The sequence below is a fragment of the Crinia signifera genome, chromosome 4, assembly GCF_055691185.1.
Source record: "Crinia signifera chromosome 4, ASM5569118v1, whole genome shotgun sequence".
In the NCBI taxonomy this organism is placed as follows: domain Eukaryota; kingdom Metazoa; phylum Chordata; class Amphibia; order Anura; family Myobatrachidae; genus Crinia; species Crinia signifera.
Window position 1 is genome coordinate 156,084,303 of NC_139220.1, and position 9,126 is coordinate 156,093,428.

The window sequence follows — 9,126 nt, forward strand, 5'->3', positions numbered from 1 at the left end:
CCCCGGCAGTGTCAGAGAGAAGGGAGAGCAGAGGCTGAATTAGCCAGACCAGCTCCTCCCCCTTCATAAACCAAAACATGGCCGCGGGCAGGCAAGGAGGAGCCATATGGGGCGCTTCGAGCAGGGGAACAGATGAGGTATGAGACGGCTGCACTGCAGTGCCAATGCACTACTTAATAAAACATTCTTAAGGGTGCAGGGGATTGCCTGCTGAGCCCTCGGGCCCTCCAAAGGTCCGGGCCCCATAGCAGTTGCATACTCTGCACCCTCCATAGTTCCACTGACCAAGAGTTCCACTGGGCACAATGCCTGGCATGAAAGAGCACTGTACTGTACAGTAGGTTGATATAGGGCCTTCAGATACCTTGGTCTTTTCTTAATCCAATTAATCTATTGTGCATTTAGCAGGGTATTCCATCAATACCAGGATTTCTATAATTCTGAGTCTCCCCCAGAGCTAATGGTTCTGCTTCTTAGGGATAAGCAGTGCACATCCATAACTTCCTAGGTACCCTCACAAAATGAAGAAGAGCAGTTGATTTCCCTGGTATTATGAGAAGAGCTAACACTGCATGCTTGACTAATACAGTGGTTCCCAAACTATGCACCTAAGCTCACTGGAGTGCCTTGGAGCACTTGCAGGAGTGCCTCAGGTTGGTGGTCCAGAACCAATTCAAGTTATTTATGGCCAATGAAATAGGCAAAATCAGTGCTTGCGGCTTCCAATTAAGAATATGTGGGTAAACAGAAGTGAGTCATGTTTCTCACCACATAAGTGGAGATAATGAAAACATTTAAATCACAACTAATTTAATATTTTTCCTGAAATTAGTAACCAACTTTGGCCTAGGGGTGCCGTGAAAAATATTCTGATACTTTAGGGTGCCGTGATTCAAAAAGTTTGGGAACCACAGGACCAAAATATTGTTCACTTTTGTGAAACAAGTGCATTATGTACCTCCTACCTAAGAGAAGTAAAGCCTGAAATGTTCTATGTCCTCCAAATTTTGAAATGTGAACTTTAAATCAGGGTTATAGGTACCTCGAGACTGCCTAAAATGCGGGGCAGTATATGTATTTCTTGGTATGATCCAACTGTGCCCCTTTGCTGCGTCTATGCCAAAAATTCACAGTAAGGAAGATAATAGGATTGAACTTGCTGATTCCTTGCTGAGCCTTTTTTCATAGAAAGCATGTCTGTGTGCACACTCCTTCATTCAATTTGCTGAGCAAGTGTCTGTATTCATGAGTACATGTCCTTATGCAACCATTCAAATATTGTATCATTGTGACCAAGATGAGAACACAAGGGAGATATAAATTATTTTAAAACCCCTTTTAATTGTTTCATAATGAAATAAATTACAAAAAAATATAATGTGTAAGAAAATGCAAAACCCAAAACAATCAGGGAATTAATGATTTCATATGGTACAGAATGTAAAAATATGGATGCTTATTTGCAATAACTTTGAATTATTTCCATAGATTTCTCCTTTTTTTTGTACAAAAAGTGTCTTTTCAAAACCAAGAATTCTGTCTGTTGTCATGGTATTGAACTCAGTGGAAAGGGAAGGGTACTGGGCCTCTAGGGTTCAGACAAACCATCTCTGAAATGTCTCATTATCATGCAGCTCATTTTTCAAGCAGTAAAGTGGGTTCTGAGTCAGATAATTGCATTTATTTTTTATAGAACAGTAATAAAAGTAAAAAAATTACACATTTCACCAAACATCCTTTTTAATATGCATATCTAATTTACTAAATCATGTCGCTCACAATTATCTTCTCTAACCCTAAAACTTTACCCCCCCCCCCCTCCCCCTTCCAAGACTCGGTGCGTGCTAGCCATTAGATAGTGATATAAGCAGGTACCAGGTGGTGCCTTCATATATTCTCATGACATGCTTCTGTGCATCTTCCTGAGCTTACAGAAATTCCCCATTCTGCATGGAACTTTTTAACACCCTTCTCCACCATGGGCAAGGACAAGGTGGCTCTTCTATCTAAATACATCAACTGCATCAGGGCTGATCTCACCTCCTGTACGAAGGGTGGGGTTGAGGTGGTCCAATTACATAGAATCATTTTTTTTGCAACTGTTACAGTTAGAGTAAGGAAACAATTCAGTTTTCCGGCCATGTATATTCCAATTGGAGAAATTTGCACACAGCTTGGCTAGAGGATCTTTAGTGAGGCGAACCCCACATGTGTTGTTTATAAACATCATTACCGTGTCCCAAAACTTCTGATTTTCCCACAATCCCCCATGTGTTTATGTAACATCTCCACCTAGGTCACACTTGGGATGTCCGCTTGCCATTTAGGTATCATTGCAGTCCAAACTGCTTCTGGATTAGACGGAAGAATGTCAGCATACAAGTATTGCAATCTAAAGGGCCCAGTGGTACTCAGACTAAACACCTGTTGCAAAACGTCCTGCTTCCCAGGGTCCAACATGGGGCCCCACTTTGATTGTATAAAGTGTCTGACCTGGAGATACATAAAGAAGTCCCTGTTGGGTAGGGAATATTTGACCGACAAGTTATGAAAAGAGAGTAATTGACCCCCAGGGTCAAACACATCCTTGACTGCCATAATGCCCTGTTTCTTGCACCTGTCGTAACCTAGTTCCGACAATCCAGGGGCGAAGTCAGGGTTTCCCCAAAAAGTATCATACTTAGTGTTCTGTTAATCATGACCCAGCCTCTTATTAATGCTTATCCACACAGAATATGTATCTATGAATAGGATATTATTCCGAACCTGCTGCAGCAATTTAGCTTTTGGAACATGGAGTAGGCCTGCCAGAGAGAATGGCTTCACTAAATCTCCCTCCAGAGACTTATGTGTATATGAATTAGTGCCCTGGAGCCAGTCTAGGATATATCTCATAAATACCGCCTGAATGAAGGCCATAACATTGGGCACCGACAACCCCCCATCTGCTTTTTTAATATATAGTTTATGGTGAGAGATGTTGTCATCGCATGTCTGGCTCCCCCAGCGTGCGGTGTCCTCTTTACAATGCGTCCTGCCTGTTGCTAAGCAGCCGGGACGTCACTCTAACATGGCACCGGTGGGCGGTGTCAGGCAGCCGGGACGCAGCATACTTCCTCCTCTCCCACAGTGGTTGCCTAGGTGACGCAGGATGCCAGGCGGCCGCGGGGAGGAAGTGGGGCAGCATACAGCTGCAACTAATGAGGGGCTGAGCCTGCAATCTGTCAGTGGGCGGCTCACGTATTTAAACCCTCCGGAAGGGCCATTCCACGCCGGTTATAGTTCTGACTAGCATGTCCAGAGTGTTCCCGGTCCCCGGTGGTTAACCCTTGCCAGTCTTCCCTGTTTGGTGCTGCTGACCCAGAGGTTTCACCCCTGCATTCCAGTGTCCCTGTTCTGAGGGTATCCAGTCCTGCGGTGTCCCCGCTGCAGCTGTACAACATCTCTCAGATAAGTTGGGGACTTACCCTCCAGTACATTCCTGTGTATTGTTACACCATTGTTGCTTATTACATTCCTGTGTATTGTTACATCATTGTCGCTTATTACATCCCTGTGTATATTACACCTATACCTCAGTATATTGTTTCGCTGGTGTTGTTAATTATATCCTTGTGTATTTTTACACCTGTACCACCGAAGCTACTGTCGCCTCCTGGGGCCCCGTTCGGCTCTTCAACCCATAGGGGGATCAGTGGCCCGCTATTGTCCGTGTTCAGGTAGTCTGTCCTCTTGCTCTTGGTCCATCTCCACGGTTACGTTGTCCAATCATAACTCCTGCCTGTAACGGGGTCTGGGCAGACCTAATTCGTCCTTACAGCCGGGTACAGGCGAAGCCTAGTTCTGCACATATCCGTGGACGCTAGGCCAAAGCAACAGAGTTAGGGAGCGAGGCCACTGATACCTCCATAACAGATGTGTGTTTTTTTTACCCTGCCATAGAAAACAAAAGAAGGCCCTGGTAATTTTTTGTAAATCTTTCCTTGACATTCTTATTGGGAGTATTGAATGCAGTAAGACAGTTTTGGGAATGCTATCGACTGCAGTACGTAGCCCTTCCCAGCAATGATAGTGGCAGAGACCTCCACACATCCAGCAACCTCATAATCTCTACAACAATAGGGGAGTAATTAGACTGATAGAGCTCTGTGATCTTACTGGGGACATGTATGCCGAGATATTTAATAGATTTTGTATTTAGTTTGAAGGGGTATGTAAGTTGTGTGGGTTGTTCAACTATGTGTGGCCCCAATACTTGGAGGATCTCCAATTTATGAAAATGTATATACATTGCATACCACCTGTGTATAGGGTTGGTAATAAAGAGACCATATGGGGTTAACGAAGTTCGGGGGAAAACCAAACCTCGCCAATGTAGCATACAAATGGTCCCAGGTGACCAGGTCAAATGCCTTCTCACCATCCATAGATAATATAACCCGGTCACCTGAGCCCCCTATCTCCCCCAGTTGCTGGATAACCACCAGTAGTTTGCGTACATTTACTACCAAATGACGACCATAAATGAATCCTGTCTGATCATCAGAGACAACTGTAGGCAAAATATATTTCATTCTTTCAGATAATATTTTTGTCAGCAGCTTATAACCTGATTAAAAGCGATATGGGCCTATAGGAACCTAGGTCTTCTAGGTCTCTACCCGGTTTCGGAAGCACTTTTACCACTGCTGAGTTAAAATATAAGGGTAGTTGTTTGCCCTGGAGTATGGCATTTAAAACTCACGCGCGTGCGTCTCAGTTTCCGGGCGGTGGGGTGACAGGAACCCTGTCCGTCTCCACTTCAGGGAGACGGACAGGGTTGGGGGGTGCGGGGAGGCGGTGGGGACCCGTGCGAAAGGGGACGCGCGCGCATCTCGTGCGCGCACGTCCCCTTTCGCAGGTACAGATGGCGGATGGCGGGGGATGGCGTCGCCATCCCCTGCAAAGAAGAGACCCGCTCCATCTGTATGTGTAAGGGGTATTATGTGTGTCATTATGTGTATGAAAGGCATTAATAAAGGTTGGCATAATGTGTAAGGGGCATTATGTTTATAGGGACATTAATAATGTGTGTCATGTGGTATTATCAGGGGTGCCGAGAGAAAGGGGTAGGGGGTACAATTTACCCAGGCCAAAGTCTGATGGAAGGGCCCAGTGGGAGCCCCGGGCCCCCTCCCCTTAAGTGATAGCAGCAGCTGCAGCTCTTCTCCTCTGCCCAGCATGCACTGCTTTGTGCTGGGTTGCAGTGTGGCCATGGAGGTGCTTAAAATAAAATATTTTCTCAGGATTTTTTTCTAAGGGTATAATGTGAATAATGTGAGGAGTAATGTACATAAGGTAAAGTGGTACTTCTGTGTGATGTAACGTGAATAATGGACACCATCGCATGATATAATGTGAATAAAGTTGCACTACTGTGTGGCATAATTTGAATTGGGGGTACTATTGGGTGGCCATGCCCCTTCCAAGCAAGAACACACCCCTGTTTGGGCTGCGCACCAAATGCACCTATTTAAAATATTGCGGGTAAGAGCATCAAAATGATGACTGCTATGATGAGGGTTGATGGTGCTGAGAAAGGGGAGCAGGGTCAGAGGCGGAACTAATGGCGGTGCTAGGGGGCACCAGTCAAAATCTTGCCTAGGGCATCATTTAGGCTAGGGCCGGCTCTGGTAGCGATAGCATGCTGGAAAAATCAAGTTGGTCGCCGGGGTCAGGGCAGTGTTCTCAGCAGAGACACTGGCCCTGACTGATCGTTAATGGCATATAAGAGACATCTGATAGTTTTTTCAAGTATGGTGATAATTATTTTTTATTTATTTAATCTTTTTTTGATATCATTAATATTTTTGTACTGTAAAAAAGGAGCAATATCCCCCCAACTGGTATGGATTGTTAGGTCGACAAGTTTTAGGTCAACAGGCAGTAGGGCAACACATGAAAAGTGTAAACGCACATTAGGTCGACACAAGCAAAAGTCTATATGAAAGGATCGACATGAGTTTTGAGGGGTTTTGTGTCTGTTTCGACGTAGGTCGACATGGACAATGTATAAGTGTAACGCATCCCCTTGCATGGCTCTCCACGCTCGGGCACGTTGCCTTGCTGCACTTGGCACTCTATTATATTCCCCTACGTCCACTGGGGTGGTAAAGTATGAGCAAGTCCTTTTCTTTTTTTCAAGAAAAAATAGCGAAAAACTAATTTCAACCTTTTCCATGTCAACCTGTTGACCATGTCGACCTTTTTCATGTGTTAACCTACTGCCTGACCTACACAGCTTTGCATGTCATTTTAGTGCTGCCCACCCCCTTCCCCCTCACGCATGCAGATGAATGTTTAGCATACACATCCATTCACAGATTGCGTGCGGGGAGGAAATCATTCGATGGTTGCTAACCAAGCGAATGATTTCTACAGCACTTGCAGATGTAAGGCACCTCTCTGGTGTCTTACATCTACGAGCGCCCTGTGCAGGAAGTGGGGGGACAGTTGACATCATAACGGTATATGCGCATACGCACTTGCTCGCTATCACTTCCCTGTGCGAACGCGCAGGGGAGAGAGGTGATTAGAATAAGGGCCACTGTGTGTTACATACATCTCTGCATGTATGTTTGTATGTGTTGACTGGTCCCCCCCCTACACTATGTGGTGTGAGCTGGAGCCCTGGGGCTGCAGTCACCATTGGCTATAGGTCAGTGTAAATTAATTAATACAACTCAGCAAGGTTTTCAGGGGGTCCTGAAAATCAGGTCCCCCTCCTGCCCCCCCCCCCCAGAAAGGGGGGCAAGCCTCCCAGAATGTGGCCAGTCTCCCATTACCCTCCCTTGGCAGGGCGGTCCTTGGGAGCAAATTACACAAATTGCGTCTTTGTAGCCCTGCCTCCCGCTGTGCAATGCCTGAAAGGGTATGGGTTGTTAGGTCTACACCAATTAGGTTGACAAGCAGTGGGTCGACACCACTAGGTCGACATGCAGCAATGTCAACATGGGTCTAGGTCGACAGGACATTAGGTCGACACAAGCATTAAGTCGACATGGGCATTTCACTGTTTTTTAACCCAAATGTCCACACAGTGGACATGGACAGTTTGAGGTACACTATTTTATTCTCCCACCACGCCCTAGTGGATGGTAGGGCATGAAATACCCTGTCGGCACATGTCGGCTCAAGCGGACCCTTCCTGCCCCATCAGCGGCCCCGCCCACCCCTGCCTCACTGATTTGGCTGCCCTCTCCTGGATGGGGAAGCCAGAAAGTAGGACACCCTGGATTTGTTTTTCAATGAACGTAGGATAAATGTAAATATCTGACACCAATGTTTTCTTTGTAATATCCATTATTAATTTTATTGTCATTTCAAACTTGCCGACTTTGGCATACTCCTTTCCGGGAGAAGCCTGGAGAGGAGTGAAAGGGGGCTGGTAGAGGCTTCGTTTGGGGGCGGGGCACGGGTGATGTCATCAAGCCCCGCCCCCATGGCGGGCTGAAGCCTCAATTTGCGGGTCCGTGGGTGGGGGGAGGGGCAAAAAATGCCGCGAAATGCCGCAAATTGCGTCATTTAGCCCCGCCCCCTCCCCGCGGACCCGCGAAAGTCATAGTTTTTAGACCGCGGGGAGAGGGGGAGCCGGGGCTGTAGGGAAATGCGGAAGACTTGCCCCCCTTCCCGGGGGACCGGGAGGGGGACCCGATTTGCGGGAGGGTAGGCAAGTATGACTTACAGTACTTGAACATAATATTGCATTTGCAAAAGTACTGGTATTTTCTTGTTTTGTAAAGGAATGACAGTGGCATTCACAAATAACAGGACCAGTTTTTCTCCTTCAATTTTTTTTGTTTTTGTGAGTGAGCTCCCTACAGGACAGAAACAAAAAACACTTTACAACAAAGTATGACTCTTATTATTTATTTTTTTTGCTATACCTTCTTTACAATCTTTGTAAGGAAACAGCCCTTGAGGAATAGGCTTAATGTTACAGTATGCTTCATGCAGGGATTGCAGTGAAGAAACCTCAGGCAACTACTGTATGCTGGCAGCGGGATTATTAGATGGACAGTGTCTATAGCCTCTAATCTTGTGAGCAGGGACTTCCTACCCCTATGTCTGCCTGTTATTACCCAGTTTTGTTATTTCACTGTTTTTTCCAATTGTAAAGGCAGTGGAATATGCTTCACTATATAAGAAATTGGTATTTTTAATAATAATGGTTGTTTAGATTTTAAAATGACTGCAATTTTTTTTTAACTAATTCAACACAGTCACACCCACCCTTGCATCTGGTAGGCCATAACATAAGGTCCTGTTTATCTGTTTATGTCAAGTTCCAGACCAAGTAGAGTCCATTAAAAACCAAATGCAAAAACTATACTATTTTTATGTGTAGTTAATAAAAATACACCTTATCTGTTTCGTGATCATCCCTGGGACGACAGCGTCTTCAGTGAGGATTCAATACTTGTGCCCCGTGTCACCTACATCCTTCTGCTCCCTGTGCTTCTCAAGCCTCCTTTCATCTCCCCCACCTCCTCCCACAGATCTCTCCAGTCTCTGGCCTTTTCCAGCTTCCAGCACCCAGACAGTCCAGCCCTATTTTGCAAGCCTATTTCTCCATGTCACTAGAACCTCCTGTCTTTTAGGCTACATGTGTCACCTCAAGAGCCAACTCTCTCCTTTGCCCCCCTCAATTTAGCAGTCTGCATGTTCCTCTTTGCGCTCCTTATCTCTTCAATGGTACAAAATGGAAGAAAGATGCAGTGGTGAATTGCACCCTGATGGCTGACAGCACACATAGGTAGCGCAAAGCATGCCTTGTACAACCAGTGCTGGTGGGGTGACTGTGTAGTAATGCCACAGCTCCCCAAGCTACAGTACTGTCAACCCACCACTGTGTATATTGATGCACTGGATATCAGGAACAAGCTCTGAAAAGTTTTATTTTTATTTTACTAGGTACATGGGGGATCAGGTCAAACTTCCAAAATGGCAGTTTTGATGACAGTTTTGAGAGCCTTTGTCAGATACTGCCTTTGTAGTTTCTGTGTACCCTATGGGTGTCCTTGCAGTAGACATACAGAATGTGCCAGATATGTCTGTATGTGCTTAGAATCACAAATTTCCCTGCAG